This window comes from Octopus bimaculoides, chromosome 16 (genome assembly GCF_046866305.1).
Source record: "Octopus bimaculoides isolate indiv1 chromosome 16, ASM4686630v1, whole genome shotgun sequence".
Lineage (NCBI taxonomy): Eukaryota > Metazoa > Mollusca > Cephalopoda > Octopoda > Octopodidae > Octopus > Octopus bimaculoides.
Window position 1 is genome coordinate 37,812,088 of NC_142943.1, and position 17,500 is coordinate 37,829,587.

At 35.4% G+C, this 17,500-nt stretch overlaps 1 protein-coding gene and 1 long non-coding RNA gene across 3 annotated transcripts in view; both read left to right on the plus strand.

Annotated features, from left to right (window-relative positions):
- LOC149132367 (uncharacterized) overlaps positions 1 to 3,122 on the plus strand; it is a 3,369-nt gene extending 247 nt beyond the window's left edge. Inside the window, exons 1-2 of the long non-coding RNA XR_016244642.1 lie at positions 1 to 890; positions 947 to 3,122. The exon at positions 1 to 890 is cut by the window's left edge and continues 247 nt beyond it. This is a non-coding gene — a long non-coding RNA (uncharacterized LOC149132367). The remainder of the gene's footprint in view (positions 891 to 946) is intronic.
- LOC106869293 (uncharacterized) overlaps positions 1 to 17,500 on the plus strand; it is a 361,908-nt gene that overhangs the window by 227,767 nt on the left and 116,641 nt on the right. The window lies entirely within an intron of this gene.

A 17,500-nucleotide genomic window follows, 5' to 3' on the forward strand; every position in this document is an offset into this window, starting at 1 on the left:
GTCAACATTTGTTCTTCCAATACATTAACAAAATATTCTTCCTTTAGTAACAGACGCTACACTGGATCAAGCTGAGGTATTTCAATCCCTAAACACACAAGCAAACAAGCACGCACACATATATGCATATGCAGACACACAAAGAAATACTTAGACGCATACATGTGTACACACACAGACGCTAGCAGACATATACATCAATGGATGCTTGCATATGCAAACTATGGCAGTTCCATACACAATAATGACACCAGAACACACGCATACACGCACGAGCACAAACACTCATATGTACATACACACACTAGCTCATATACCCCAATGGCTCCTTTTATAGGCAAAGAATAGTAGTTGTATACGCAGTCATACCACCACGTAACCATACAAACTCAGTCGTACATTCACTGAGACACATACAAACACACACACATAGACATACACACACAGAGTCAACTAACCAGTGAGGGAGTCACAATGGGCTCACTCAGCTTGCTAGAAACAGAAGCCATGCACATATTTATCACTTCACACCCTATCCTCATTTATAAAAGCGAAGAACACATAGCACAATAAAGTCTGTACGCAAGGCAAATGAAAAAATAAATCTTTTCTACTCTAGGCACAAGGCCCGAAATTTTGGGGGAGGGGGCCAGTCGATTAGATCGACCTCAGTATGCAACTGGTACTTAATTTGTCAACCCCCGAGAGGATGAAAGGCAAAGTTGACCTTGGCGGAATTTGAACTCAGAACGTAAAGACAGACGAAATACCACTAAGCATTTCGCCCGCCGCGCTAACGTTTCTGCCGCCTCGCCATCTTACATATACACATACATTATACTATATATATATGTGTGTGTGTGTGTGTGTGTGTGTGTGTGTGTGTGTGTGTGTGTGTGTGTGTGTGTGTGTGTGTGTGTGTGTGTGTGTGTGTGTAGATAGATAGATAGATAGATAGATAGATAGATAGATAGATAGATAGATAGATATCATACACACACATGGTGATCGCTCCATTCTCACAGTTCGATGCCGTCGCCTTGTGCTTCCTCGCTGTCAGTAGCATCTCTGACATTCCGCCCATGACCTTTCAGAGGACCATTTGGTCAGATTGTATAACTGCATGACTTGAAGCATGAGTGATATAGACCAGAGCTGCAACTTACGGCACACTTCCGACTGGCTAGGTCCTCCCATGTCGCCACTCATCCACCACCATAGGATGTTCAGGAGATGGAATGATAAATGAGATCACACCAAAAAGAACACCTGTATATCATTGGATTATAGTGATAACCGCTTGCTTCCTAATTACATGGTTCCAGGTTCAGTCTCACTGCGTAGCACCTTGGGCAAGTGTCTTCTACTATTGCCTCGAGCAATCGTTGTATGTATGCATTTAGGTGTATAAATGTGTGTGTATGCATTTGTGATATAATACGTGTGTGTGTATGTGTGTGTGTGTATGGTTGTTCCCTCACCACCACTTGACAACCGGTGCATGTTTGTTTACGTTCCCATACATTCGACTCTCTGGATCACTGTGATTTGTGCCTAATGACGAGCCAAAAAAAGACGACTAGTAACGAAATGCTTTTATATCAGTGTTTTTTTCTCTCCTAAAAGGACGCTTTGACAATTGCTTGGGTTCCCTGAATCCCGGTGGTTTTACTGCGCCCCCTGACACCTACCAAGGATATTTCTGCGTCCCCGTGTTCACATGAGTTGTCATCACATATGTTAGTCAACCCATAGCTGATACCCTGACGGGTGCTACAACTCCAGGTTAGAGTGGTCTTGAGAACAAGAGTAGCTAGGAGGTTCCACATTCGCTGAAAGCCTGGAAATTCCGGAACAGAGCCTCAGTACCAGTTGTCGTTTCAAGTCATACGCAGGACACACACACACGCACACACATATATATATATATATAAACGTGACGTAAAACTATTCTATACATATTGAAGAGCTAATTATGATTAATAATAAAGATAATAATAATAATAATAATAGAAGAAGAAGAAGAAGAAGAAGAAGAAGAAGAAGAAGAAGAAGAAGAAGAAGAAGAAGAAGAAGAAGAAGAAGAAGAAGAAGAAGAAGAAGAAGTATTGTCTGTTGCTTACTCCGAGTTCTATAATCATATAAAGCGAGGTGTATACAATATATCAAGTAAAGATTTAAAACAAAATATCGAATTATAAATAGTATATATAAAGAAATGAAAGGGTAATATAGAAAGTGAAAGAGGAAGAGAGAGAGAGAGAGAGAGAGAGAGAGAGAGAGAGAGAGAGAGAGAGAGAGAGAGAGATACACACATAGAGAAACAGAGAGACAGACAGAGACAGAGAGAAAGACAGAGACAGAGGGAGTAAGATTAAGTTTGCCGAGGATAAAGAAACAGGGTTGGAAAAAATGGAATATACGATTAAACATATACACACATACACACACACATCTATATATACATACATACATAAGTACATATATTCATGCATACATATAGAAATATACGTTTATACATATTATATATATATATATATATATATATATATATATATATATATATATATATATATATATATACACACACACACAGACAACGTATTCATGTATTCATACATTATACAGAGCTACCAGAGAGAAATAAGGAGACAACGGGGTAAATGTAAAAACAAATCGATACACAAATACACATGACGGAAGATTCACATTATACATACATGTATGCGTATATATATATATATATATATATATATATATATATATATACGCATATGAATGTATCCGTGTATGTGTATATATATGAGTATATATGTATGCATATATGTGTGTGTGTATATATATATATATATATATATATATATAGAGAGAGAGAGAGAGAGAGAGAGAGAGAGAGAGAGAGAGAGACATATACACACAGAGAGAGACATATACACACAGAGAGAGACATATACACACAGAGACAGACAGACGAAGGAGTGACAGAGAGAGGAAGAAAGAGGCAGAAATATAGTGCGAGAAAGAAAAGAAACATATTTGTAGAAAGAAAGAAAGAAAGAAAGAAAGAAAGAAAGAAAGAAAGAAAGAAAGAAAGAAAGAAAGAAAGAAAGAAAGAAAGAAAAGAAGAAAGAAAGAAAAAACGTAAAGAAAAGAAAAGAAAGCAGGAATAGAAAATAATAGAAAGAGTTATGAGAATTATGATATCGATGGAAAATGGTAGTGTTTAAAGTGACACAAGAAAATACAAAAAAAAAAAAAATACACAGAATAAATATAAAAAACAAAAAAATAGCAACGACAAAAAAAAATAATCATTATCCATTGCATACAGATAGAAAGTCACATACACTCATACGATAATAGATATTTATACACATTAAAAGGCGATTCAATACAAACACATATTGCACACAAGCAGTTCCTCACACAAATGATTAGACATACAAAAGACCATTCATAGTTATATATTAAACATATATTCACACAATCGTTTTCTCACATAAAAAGTATATACGCATTATTCACACTCGTATACTACCGGCTATTCACACAAGTGGCGTTTCACACGTATTTTTTACACATACACGTAATTATATATGCATACGTACATACAGACAAACGCGCGAATACATACATACGTATAGATACATACACGTATGCATACAAAGCGATTACTTATACAAACATTTAATACAAAGAGTCACTCCAGTTTGAAAGAAATATATTTCTTATCAACAGAGCAATCGTTGTACGTATGTGTGTGTACATATATGTACGTATATGAATCTATGTACGCTGGCGTGTGTATATATGTGTGTATGCGTGCGTGGTATAATTTATATATAATGCATATATAATTTATATGCAATATATTCACACACACAAGCACGCACACACACACACACACACACACACACACACATACACACACACACACATACACTCGTATATGAATTGTTTTTTGTTCGACAGAAAGTTACAAGTGACTCAAGTGCCCAGAGTATCGTGGAGTCGGTTTTGATAAACGCTATGCGCCAAACACTCGACCATCCAATACGCTTTGTAACTTTGTGCCAATTAAAATTAATAAAAATGCAAACATAACGCAGGCGTGGCTGTGTGATAAGAAGCTTGCTTCCTAATTACATGGTTCCAAGTTCAGTCCCACTACGTGGCACCTTGGGCAAGTGTCTTCTACTATAACTCCGTATATTGGTGTGTAAATGTGTATGTATGCGGGTGTGTGTGCCTCTTTAGTTTGTGTTTGCCCCACCACCACCACCACCACTTGACATCCGATGCTTGTTTGTTAGCATTCCTATAGCTTAGCGATTCGACATAAGAGAACGATAGAATATGTATCATCAGCCTTTACAAAAAGAAGTAGCCCTGTCTGTCTCCCTTCAGTTGCCACATCTTTAATGTTTCTTTTGGGTCAAGGGTACTGAGATTGAGAATGTGTCTATGTCTGCTCGCAACTACATAAGCACCCAAAAATGATTATTAATACATAATTACGATTAGTAAATGTCATCAAGCCGTACTCGCTCGCGAGTGACGGCTGATTGTATTTCTACTTTTATACATACTCATACAGGTGAAGTGAGCATAATTAGATACTGCTCCCTTTTTAACAAAGTACGAACGCCCTAATGTAGGGATGAATTGGAAACAGGGTTGTGTGATGTTCGTGCATTAACCAGAAGCATTAGTATGTATGTGTGTGTGTAGGCGGGCTCGCTTATGTGGCGGTCTGAAATTTGCAGCTCTGTAATTTCAATATTCTCGGACAATTGCAAACACGAAGCAGTCGGGGTACTTTTTCCATCCAAGAGCATAATAAACATACATACTTTAAAACACAGCTGACATAATATATATTATGTTATCTTTCATAACAATTTCCGTTTAATCGCCGTCTGTCAAATTCCTGGAGACGAATACCATTTTGTCTTGTTAGAACTAAAATTGATGGCCATGAAAGAGACTCCAATTTTGTCATAACTCGTTTATATAACTAAAATTGATGGGTATGTAGGGATCTCCCCGTCTTCACCGTAATCTTGTAGTAACCCGTTTGTATTAAACTGAAAGACAACGTTTATCATACTGTAAATGTTAGTGACCTTCAATTCTGAAAAGTTTAAGGGACGAGAAAAAGCGGGTCAAATGCTATTACATTATAAATAAAAGACTGTAAAATGTCGTGTAAATATCCACGTGTCTATTGAAGCGGCGCAAATTGAGATAACGTTTAGACCATTAAGCGAGTTTGCTCCTTTAAAGGCTTTAACCGTTACGTTAAGATGGTACTGGGGAAACAAACACGGAGCCAAGTTTGACTAACCTCTTCTTACATTTTTATTTACCACTGTGTTGGGTCTTTGAGAAGATTCCAGTGATTTCGCGTGTGTGTGTGTGTGGAAGGAAGGAACGAAGGAATGAACGAACGAACGAACGAACGAACGAACGAACGAACGAACGAAGGTTGCCTATATTTCAAATAGAATTTTGAATTCAATTAAAACATCGGTTTGTCTCAAATGACTGGTACCTGAGTGAAGGTGATTGACCAAACTCAAAAATAAACAGTCTGAAAAATTACAGATATTGATCTCTTCCGCGGGTGTATTAGTTCCCTATTTGCGAAGATGAAGGATAATATCGATTTGCTTGACTTTAGTATATTACTTCTATTTGCGTAACTAATATGGAGGAAACGCAAGGCACTCACTGTCCGTTTGTCTGTCCGTCTCTTTCTCTCTTTTTTTCTCTCTCTCTCGCTTTCTTTCACTCCCCTCTCTCTCTTTTTCTGACCCTGTAAAATTAAAATGCATTAATAGGAATATTGTAATGTAATTTATATTCAGCGTTACGGTTCTTGGTCAACTCAAGATTTTATAAATATCAAGGATCTTTTTGCCAAGCAGGCATGGCTGTGAGGTTAAGAAGCTCGCTTTGTAACCACGTGGTTTTGGGTTCAATCCCACTGCTCGGTACCTTACGTAAGTGTCTTCTACTTCAGTCTCGGGCTGAACAATGCTTTTCAAGTAAATTCGATAGACGGAATCTGCGTAGAAGCCCGTGTACGTATATCTATCTATCTGTTTACCCTCCCCCCACTGTCTATGTGCCTGTTTATCTATCTATTTATCTATCTATATTATGTATCTTTGTGTTTGCCTCTCACAACTGCTAGACAGCCAGTGTTAGTTCTTCGGCAAAAAAGAACGATAGAATAAATACCACGCTTAAAGAAAATAAAGTACTGAGGTCGGTAAGCACTGCTCCCACAAGGCCGTAATCTAATGACTAATACAAGACAACAGATAAAAATATGTATCATTTTTCTGTGATATTCTTAAGTTATTTATATTCTAAATACATATTTGTTTTATTAAGATATCCTAAATATATTTTGCGATATTGTAATAAAGGTTATTTATTTGCAACTCCTTTAGGCTCTGTCATCTGCGAGCATAATCATGCAGCATCAAGTCCGTTTAAATCTAGTCATCAATGAGCGAGTGAGCCAGCCACATCATCTCATTCGGCTTGCTGAAAATAGTAGCTAAATCTCCGAAACATCAAAGCTTGCCATCTTAAGAAAATAGAGAAACAGAAGCTGCTTTGAAATTATTATTATGCACTTTTAGATGTGCTATGTTTGACATATAAGACGGAGTAGCCACGACTGCAACGCATTTGGTTACTATAGATCTGATGCTAGGCAAAAACAATACTAACAACATCAATAACAACTGATTTGGGTGGAATGGAAAGAGTTTGAAAATATGAACTCGATTTCAATAAAGATTCTTGTTCAGGCGTAGGAGTGGCTGTGTGGTAAGTAGCTTGCTTACCAACCACATGGTTCCGGGTTCAGTCCCACTGCGTGGCACCTTGGGCAAGTGTCTTCTACTATAGCCTCGGGCCGACCAAAGCCTTGTGAGTGGATTTGGTAGACGGAAACTGAAAGAAGCCCGTCGTATATATGTATATATATATGTGTGTGTATGTGCGTGTTTGTGTGTCTGTGTTTCTCCCCCCAACATCGCTTGACAACCGATGGTGGTGTGTTTACGTCCCCGTAACTTAGCGGTTCGGCAAAAGATACCGATAGAATAAGTACTAGGCTTCTTCCAAAGAATAAGTCCTGGGGTCGATTTGCTCGACTAAAGGCGGTGCTCCAGCATGGCCGCAGTCAAATGACTGAAACAAGTAAAAGAGTAAAAGAGTAAAAGAGGCTTTATTAAAATGCAAAATAATACCACCAAGTCTTGAGGGCATGAGATCGGGTATTCTCTGGAGCTTCATGATGTCTGTATTTTCAGGTAGGAGGGAAAAGGGGCAGACTACGCGTAATAATGATCAACTATTAACTGAGCTCATTCTTCATAGAAGAAAAGATGTTGAACTCTCATATTGTTCCATCTATCTGTGGTCACCAAGATTATATTAGGAATGTATGAATATTGATTCGGTCTATTAAATTATAACTCAGCTAAAAAGAAATTATTGTATTAAAAAAAATGACTAATTGATTAATAGAATAATTAATGTAATGAACGACTTTAATTAATTTCATATAATAATAAAAAAAATTCATGTCATACAATATTTGTTTACAAAAGGCAAATACGTTTTGACTTTAGAATGATGTCACTTACTGAGAAAAAAAAATGGCACTTCAAACTGTTATTCACTTAATTTTTCCTGAAGTATTATTAGGAAAAGAAAAGCTACAACTTGAAATAAGCTTTATATAACTTAGCAGAAAATAATTCATAATTATATATCACTGAGGTTACGTGCTAAACTGTTAACATCATTTTAAAAGTACGTGCGTGAGCATATTGATTATAATCTATTATACATATTACGGAGTAAAATAGCAATTTATGTACCACACTTAATGTATATACACACCATTTATATGCAAGTTACTGTAGCTTTCGCCCGAGATAAAATCTTTTATGAATGTGCTGTATTTATCACAATATATATCAGAGACGAAAAGTAGTCCAGGCAGCCACACAAGAATATAAAGTAATATATCCTAGAATATTGTAGTTGGAAGATTAAATATAAATAAAAATAAGAACAAAGATATGGAATTATTACTTGAAAATATTTAATGATCCTGATATTTCGAGTAAAATACCCTTTTACAAGGGCGTGGAAAGCAAGAGTGAGAGAAAAAGTATTTATGTAGTTGTTGTATCGTGCTTATATTTTATTTTTGTTTCGTTAAAATCAGAAAAGCTATCTAGGACACTTGTACGTTGGTTGTTAGGCAATATCTCAGTAGATATATGTCCAATACGACAATGCATTATTAATAAACTCGCGTAACGAAGTGCATTATTGCTGACAAAGTTTAATTGGCCATACAAATATAACAATAACCCCTTCTACTATAGGCACAAAGCCTAAAATTTTGCAGGTGGGTGCTAGTCGATTACATCGGCCCCCAATGCTCAGACAGTACTTATTGTATCCCCAAATGGACGAAAGCACAAGCGATCTCGGCGAAATTTGAACTACATGAAGACGGATGAAATGCCGCTAAGCATTTCGTCTGATATACTATCGATTCTGCCAGCTCGTAGCGGTACATGTAGTAGTATAATAATAATAAATGCGCCCTTTCAAAGCCTAGCCAGGCTCATGGGCCCGGTTTCCCGGTTTCTGTGGCGTATGTGTTCCCCAGCTGGACGGGACGCTAGTCCATCGCAGCGCTACTCATTTTTGCCAGTTGAGTGGACTGGAGCAACGTGAAATGAAGTGTTTTGCTCAAGAATCGAAACCACAATCTTACGATCATGATGCCGACACCCTAACCACTAAGCCACGCGCCTCCACACATGTAGTATATATATAAGTGCAATCATATATAATTGTAATTCAATCGATTTACAGTGTAATACTGATACTTTATTAGCCGCCTTTTACAAATCCCAAGCCGTAGACAAAGGTAAGGAAACGATATGAAGTTATTAGTTTCACGCCGTAAGGAAGAAATATAAGAATGAGCTCGATGTTTTGTACTGTAGTATGTTCTTCCTTGTAGCGTAGCACTAATAACTACATACTGTGTATTCTTCTTGGGTATTCTTTAAACGCATTTTTCTTCCAAGTCAACTGGGTTGTTCAGAAAGCATCTACACAGTGTTTCGCTTTTCTAGAAATGGCGAACAATTTCTTTTCAAACCACGCTTAATCATCTTAAAAATTGGCAGCCATATTGAACAATACAGACCTGAGTTATATTGCATGAAAATAAGAGGGAATATTCGTAGCTGAAACGCTTTGATCATAGGACTATATTTAATATGATTTGACCTGGTGATAAGCAATAACAAAAACAATGGCAAAAGACAACAGCAAAAATTACAATAGCCAAACAAAAAACAAAAAAAAAGCAAACAAAAAAAAAACGTATACCTTATCCCGAGGAATCAGTGATCCAAGATTGAATTTAAAGTAGAGTACACGACTAATGTCTGCAATCTTGAAACTTGTTTCAGTATTGGATTATTTCTCCATCTCTGTGTTGGCTTCCATAATAAAATAATGATGATGATGATGATGATGATAATAATAATAATAATAATAATAATAATAATAATAATAATAATAATAATAATAATAATATATAAATAAATGAATAAATAAATGTCCATAGTTACAAAGGGTGAGAAGTGATTCTTCGATTTGACACTTCATGTCAGTTGGAATATCGCCAAACTACTATTGATAATGTTGTTGTTATTATTGTTGGTGCTGTAGTTGTTGTTCGGCTTTATTATGTTACTATTGTTATTAGTGGTAGAGCAGCCGATTATTAATTTATTTATCTATTTATTTATTATTTTGCTGGTCTACAAAAAGAAAAAAAAAAGAAAGAAAGAAAGCTTCTTATCGCTTAATCGTCTCTATCACTGATCAGTAGTGAGTGAATGAGGGGGGAGGCAGAGGAGAGACGAAGAGACGGAGAGAGAGGAAAGGAGTGACCTAGTAATCGCGTGAAACAATAGCAGTCTGGAAATGTCATCGAAGCAACAACAAACAACAAAATAACTCAACTCCTTTGATACCAAAACAGTTTACAGGACAAACAAATCGATCGATCATACTGTCTGCCATACAGGCGGCGAATTGGCCGAGTTGTTAGAGGCGTCCAATAGAATCATTTGCAGTATTCGTTCTGGAGTCCCGAGTTCAAATACGTCCGATGTTAGTTTTCGCTTTCATCTAATTTTTGGATTGATAAATAAAGTACCAGTTTTGTACTGAGAAAAGAGTGTGGCGTAGGCATTGGGATGTTGTACTCATCATCACAAGATCGTGGTTTCGATTCGCTAACCAAGCGATGCGTTGTTTTCTTGATCCAAACACTTCATTTAGCATTGTTCAAATCCACTCAGCTTCAAATGTGTAACCCTGCAACGGACCGGAGACTCATTCAAGAAGAGTGTTGAGATCTTGGTTACTTATATGCCATGGAAACCGGGTAACCAGCCCTTGTGCTTGAGACAGTTCTTACTTATATTGAGGTCGATTCTTCTCTTTCATTCTATCTCCCTCTTTCGTTCCCTCTCTCTTTATTTGAGCTGGCAGAACCGTTAGCACGCCGGGCGAAATGCTTAGCGGTATTTCACCCGCCGCTACGTTCCGAGTTCAAATTCCGCTGAGGTCAACTTTGCTTTCATCCTTTCGGGATCGATAAATTAAGTGCCAGTTATGTACTGGGGTTGAGCTAATCGATTATCCCCCAAAGCTTCAGGCCTTGTGCCTATAGTAGAAAGGATAATCTACCAAGAACTACAATATACAATATAATCGTTCTTTAAAAAAAAAAAAAAAAGCATGAGAGGATATGATGTGAAACAGATTTGGTTGCTGTTTCCTGCTGGTTTTAGCTATCACGTAAAGTCTGTCTTATATAGAGGAAGTCTCTGTAACGGGAATAAATCGTTGAATTTAGCTTGGCAGACCGGCGCCTCATGGACTCCGTTATCATATTATGTATCCATTTGTTTCTGTGTATCAAAGTGTAAATGTAGCTATCTATGTTTATATATGTGTGTATGTGTGTGAATGTGTGTGTGTATCTATATGTATGCGTAAAGTTAAGTGTAACATTATATGTGTGTGTGCGTGTGTACTTGTGTGTGTAAGTGTGTTTGTGTTTCTGTGCCAAATTAATCAAAGAATGTTTACATGCGTTGATTAATGAACCTTATTCCAGAATATGTCACCTTGTTATTTAAAAACAAACACACACATATGCACACACACACATATGCACACACACACATGCACACATACTCACATACACACTACATTCTCACACACTGACACACTCATACACACACACACGCATATACACCAAAGGAAATTAATTCTTAACCGTTACTTATTTGTCGATCATTTTCCTGTCTTTGAAAACTCTTTGAAATCGAATTAAGTAAAAAGAAAACGAAAATAATAATACAAAAAAATACGAATAAATAAACAAACAAACAAATAACATAACGCGAAATGAATAAAAAAAAAAAAAAATATATTTTTCAGAATCATTATAAAGATCCAAATTGTTAGATGGTGTTTCCTTGAAACTAATTAATTGTATTTTTATTTAATTTATTTATATATATTTTTTTTATTTTTAACAAGAAAAATAACTCCACCTGTCACAAACTATAAACATATATTTCTTATTCTTTATCATTATTATTATTTTGTTTTGTTTTTGTATTTTATGACTTACTTTGCTTTTTTTAGTTTTTCTGTTCATTTTTTTAGTTCTTTCTCTATTTATATTTTTTTTTACTGTTTCTGCTACTTATGATTGGCTACATACATTTTACATGTACGAAATCTATGTTTTTTTTTTGGGGGGGGGGGGGTTCCAAGTGATTCGCAGACCAATATTTCTAGGATGAATGATCACTTAAAAAATAAAAGAAAAACAAACCCCCAAAACTACCATAAAACAATATTTCATTAAGAAAAAATAGCCAAACTGCTACGTTATGTATGACACTAACGAGAAAAAATCACCCTTTATCTATGTAATTCGGAAACCTTTCCACATACATGGAAAAGCTTGAGAATTAGTAAGAATTAGTTAACGAAATGAATAAATAAAATAAAATAATATATAATATAAAATAATATAATAAAATAAGATAAAATAAAAGCTATAATGAAAGAAATGTAAGTAAAGGGTAGTAAGTGATGTAGTCTAATTTGATCCTAGTATCAGGCTATTTCTGATAGCACGTAATTACAGCAATGGTATTGATTGTCAGCTTCGTCAGTTTTCGTAATCAAGGTGATACTTACTTCAACCTTAACATCTAGGCCTCATTAAAAATAAGTTATATGTTAACTGTCACAAACTAACTCTTGCATTTTCCTATACGCTCGATATAACCTCTCTCTCTCTCTCTCTCACACACATACACACATGTATATATATATATATATATATATATATATATATATATATATATACACACACATATATATATATATATATATATATATATATATATATATATATATATATATAAACGCATTCTTAAATAATGTAGTTGAACATTTACATATGAAGTTGCTCGCGTATACGTATACTACTGTATTCCATACATGGACAAATAAATACGATCAAACGTATAGGCATGCCTGAGAGTTTAAGACGTTTGCAAGTTAGCCGCGTAGATCCAGGTTCGCTCTTACCTTGCGTAACTTTGGGCAATTGTATTATTATTTTTTTTTTTATACATCTAACATCGAGTTGATCAATATCTATGTTGCCAGTATAAGTCTCACCAACGGTGATTTTATCTTCCATTTTTCCAGAGATAAATAAAGTCCAAATAGATAACAAGTGGGTTCCTTTCACTCAAATCCTTACCTAATTTTCTGATTTAAAAAACAAAAAAAAAGCACTACGCAATGACCTTTAGTATTGCGATGATGACAACACTGGAAACATTCCGGTATCAATAAACCTCCTCTCAGAGAAGCATATCCTAACCATTACCACTGTTCTTAGTCAGCTAGGGAAGGATTCACTAAGGTAAGGTTACTAGATTTAATATAGTGTCATTTCTACTTGTAACTGTGATACCCCGTGTTCCTTACATTCAAAAACACACTTATGATTCCAAACTGACATTCCCTATTCAGCTGCTGTTTCTGCAGCTGCTGTTTCTGCTGCTGCTGTTTCTGCTGCTGCTGTTTCTGCTGCTGCTGCTGCTGCAGCTGGTGCTGTTGTTGTTATTGTTGTTAATGTTTAGCCCATGTCTTCCCTCATCGAATAGACTTATGGTCTAAGGTGCTCCGACCTTGTTTATCTCGCCTTTATGTTTAACCTGGGTTAACTACACAGTGTCCAACATGAGTGGAATCTTCTTTTCATACTGTAGTCGTTGACTTTATGTCGATTTTTGTTATTATTTACTAGTACGTCGAACGAACATATATATAAGCTCCTTGACTGGCGTGTAATGGTTACTATGACTCTACGGTCAATACAACTGCGGTGGTAGAAAGAAACTTTTTCTTACACTGTAACACAGCTGTTAGTAACCTGTTTTATACTTGTTTTATGTGGTTAATTACTTATATAAGTAACAGCAGATGACATCTGTCATTTGATGAAAAAGCGAGACAGAGGGTTGTAGAAGACAATGTGCAGAGATATAAAGTTATGTGACAAGACAATGAATGTCACAACTTCCCATTATTCCTTCGGTTTTAATATTGAGGCGTTATGTCTACAAATCATAAAAAACACACGTGCCAGCTGAAAATTATGATTCATATATATATGTGTGTGTGCGCATGCGTGCGATTGTGTGTAAATATATATATATATAGAGAGAGAGAGAGAGAGAGAGAGACGGAAAGAAGTATAACAGATAAGGAACTTAAAATCATTTTGAGCACGTAAAACGGCGAGAATCAAATCAATGATGTATATATATATTTATTCATGGTGTGTATATTCTCTCTCTGTCTCTCTCTCTCTCTCTCTCTCTCTCTCTATATATATATATATATATATATATATATATATATAGTCTTAGTATACGCACTTGAAAGTACATCAACTTTATATATATATTATGGACAGTATCTATACAAACGTGGAACGGCACTAGCTGTAATATTTCGGCACAGAAGGTGTTAAAAATCTATAAAGCTCGTTCAGAATATCGTCGGTTGATCGTCAGACCTGATCGTAACACTGAGTCTGACAAACCACCGACGACATTTTGAGCGAATCTTGTGTTATTCTTTGTTTTGTATTTTTAATACTCAAGTCTCTTTGCAAACTTTTTCTGAGACAAAATATCACGGATAACGCTTTTCCACTGTAATAAGTGTTCTATACGTTGTTATAATTTTTTTGGGGTTTTTTTTTTCTGTTAAGCAAGAATACCTTCACAAATATCGATTTATGAAGTAGTAGTACCTTCTCATCTGTTTATTTATTAAGTAGCAATATCTTCAGCACTGTCTTATTCATAACTGTTTCTTTTTATTTTATAACTGTTTCTTTATAAAGCAGTAATGATTTCACAACTACATGTTTATAAAGTAGTAATAATTTCCACAATTGTTTGTTAATATCCTTATAATTGTTTCTTTGTAAGGTTGTAATACCGCCATAACCGTTTCTTTATAAAGTAGGAATACGTGCACAACTTCTTGAAAGGGATAATACTTTCAAAACTGTTAATTTCTAAAGTAGTTTATACATTCACAACTATTTCTCTTTAAATTAGTAACATTTTAACTCTAATAATAGAGTTACACTTTTTTCTGCAAAATAGGGGTAGCTTATCCTGTTCAGGCTATATTATTAGCATTATCCTGCGTTTGAGAATTTAAAATCACTTTTTTAACATTCTAAGACATCTCAGTGCTTCTAAAGCAAACTTCATTTGTTTGTTTACGTTCATTGTAATTTGGATTTTAACTCTGTTTTATAAAATAGCAATACTTTTAATACAGCTGTTTCGTAATAAACTAGTAATATCTTAATCGTCCTTTCCTCATAAAGCACTGATAAATAGCATTTACCCTTCTAAATTAATGTATTAATGCCTTCACGTCTGTGACCTTGTATTATGATAGACAATACGTCCACAAACACCTTTTTTTTTTTCATAATCTTGAAACTCTTAAGCTTTCACTACAGTACGACTGAATAAATAATACGATTTCTAATATAAACACATGTAGAAATGTCTTCCAAATAGAATGTTAGCTGTTTAGTCAATGAGAAATAACTATTTTCTAGATTTAGAAAAACCTCGAAAGATTCAGCGAAAAGCAAATATACAAGTCTGTTAAATAAGTAAAGAGGAATAAATATACGACTCATTGTTTGCATGTATGTCATATTTCCTGGTGTCATCTATGGTGGAAGAAGTATACTTCTAAAGTTACTCGCCATATTCGTGAATTTATAAAGCACACTTGCAGTGTAAAGCGTTAAACATCGTTTCTCCTTACGAACCCTATATACAGCTGAATCGAATGAAAATAACTCATACTTATAAATCACTGAGGTCACGTGCTAAAGAGCTAATAACACTGTAATATGCGTCCATGGGAAATCTATAATGATTAAAAACTGTTTATATATATGTGTGTGTGTGTGTGTGTGTGTGTGTGTGTGTGTGTGTGTGTGTGTGTGTGTGTGTGTGTGTGTGTGTGTGTGTGTGTGTGTGTGTGTGTGTGTATGTATGTATGAAGCCCTGTAAAACAGCCACCCATGTTCCACACAATAAAAAGGAATATTTTCCTACGTCTACGAAAGTGTTGTATAAAGAAGATCGAGATTACACAGAGTTCAACACGCGTTCGAATTTTTCTCCTAGGATTTGAACTCAGAACTGAACGAGACAAACCATTGATGAATTTATACACCACACATACAGTTTAAAGCGTTAAACTTCATTTTCCCCTCATCAACTGTATTTACGGTCAGATCGATTGTACTAGGTGATAGTTAAGATCGATTGTACTAGGTGATAGTTAAGCATTTGGAAAAAGCATTAAAACGACAATAGTCACTTGATACGAACCGCCGACCCTTCGACCACACTAAGCTAAAACCCGCATAAATAAGTCAGCTGCCACACCCCGACTTTTGCTAATGTACACATCATCAATCGATTATCCCACAATCTTATATGTCCATCAAACTAGTATTATTCACCACACGAATTGTTTCGCGTATGTAATCATGTTAAAATTTCCGCCAAATGTAAACGTTTTGATAAACAGCAATCAAATAGGTGTTCTTTTGAAATAACAACTTCCTTACAAGCTAAAGAAATATATAAAACACGATACTTCTTGTATTTTTCTATGTTTGTTGGTTTTGGTAATTAAATTTGGCGACTTTGTAGTTCAGAAGTAGAATAAATAATGTTGATTTTTTTTTCTTTAACTAAATGGAAACACCTTGTATATTTAGGGAAATAAAATTGGATGTAACGAAGTGCATGCCTTTCTCGTGAGCATTATTAAAACATTTAATTGAGAAAAAATTGTTTACAACTACTGATTACAAGATAAAAGTCGTGACCCAGCCTTGTAGGTTATTTCCCAATATTTACATCTTTTGTGAATTACATTTATTTCTTACATGAAATTGAGGCCAAAATATACCAACTATAGATTATTGAATTTACCCTGGTGCTTATTTTATTGATCATGGAGGAATAAAACATTAAAATAATCTCACTTTCAGAGTGAAAGATTACAATAAATATTGGTTTCAAATTTGGAAACAAGGCCCGCAATTTCAAGGGAGGGGCAAGTCGATTACATCGACCCCTGTGATCAACAAGTACTTATTTTATCGACCCAAAAGGACGAAAGGCAAAGTCGACCTCCACGGAATTTGAACTCAGAACATAAGAATTATTGCTAAGCATTTTGCCCAGCATGCTAACGATTCTGCCAACTCGTCGCCTTGAAGGTGTAGTAAAATATTGCAAGTCATTAACGTGGCTACTCTATCGTTTTGGTCACAGTAGCACTCTCCGGGGGTAAAAATGATATAATAAGGCAGCGAGCTGGTAGAAGTGTTAGCACGCCAGACGAAATGTTTTGCCGCAAGCTGTCCGTCGTTATGCTCTGAGTTCAAATTCTAACATCGGTATAATACCGCAAATTTTTGAAGAAAGTATAACCCAGGATTTAACTGGTACTTATTTCCATCGACCATGAAAGAATGAAAGGTAAAGCGGCTCAATCAAAAAATGAACTCGAAACAAAAACGGTCGAAATTAGACACCGTACGGAATTTTATTAGCAATTCTGCTACACTAATAATTCTGCCATGCAGTTCCTTTGATTTCAAGATATTGAAGGCCGTAGAGCAAAATGTAAGCGATATAAAATCGAAAATGGCAATGCAGTTTCGATTCACCGGTGAGTCTATTTTACTTAAATAAACTCA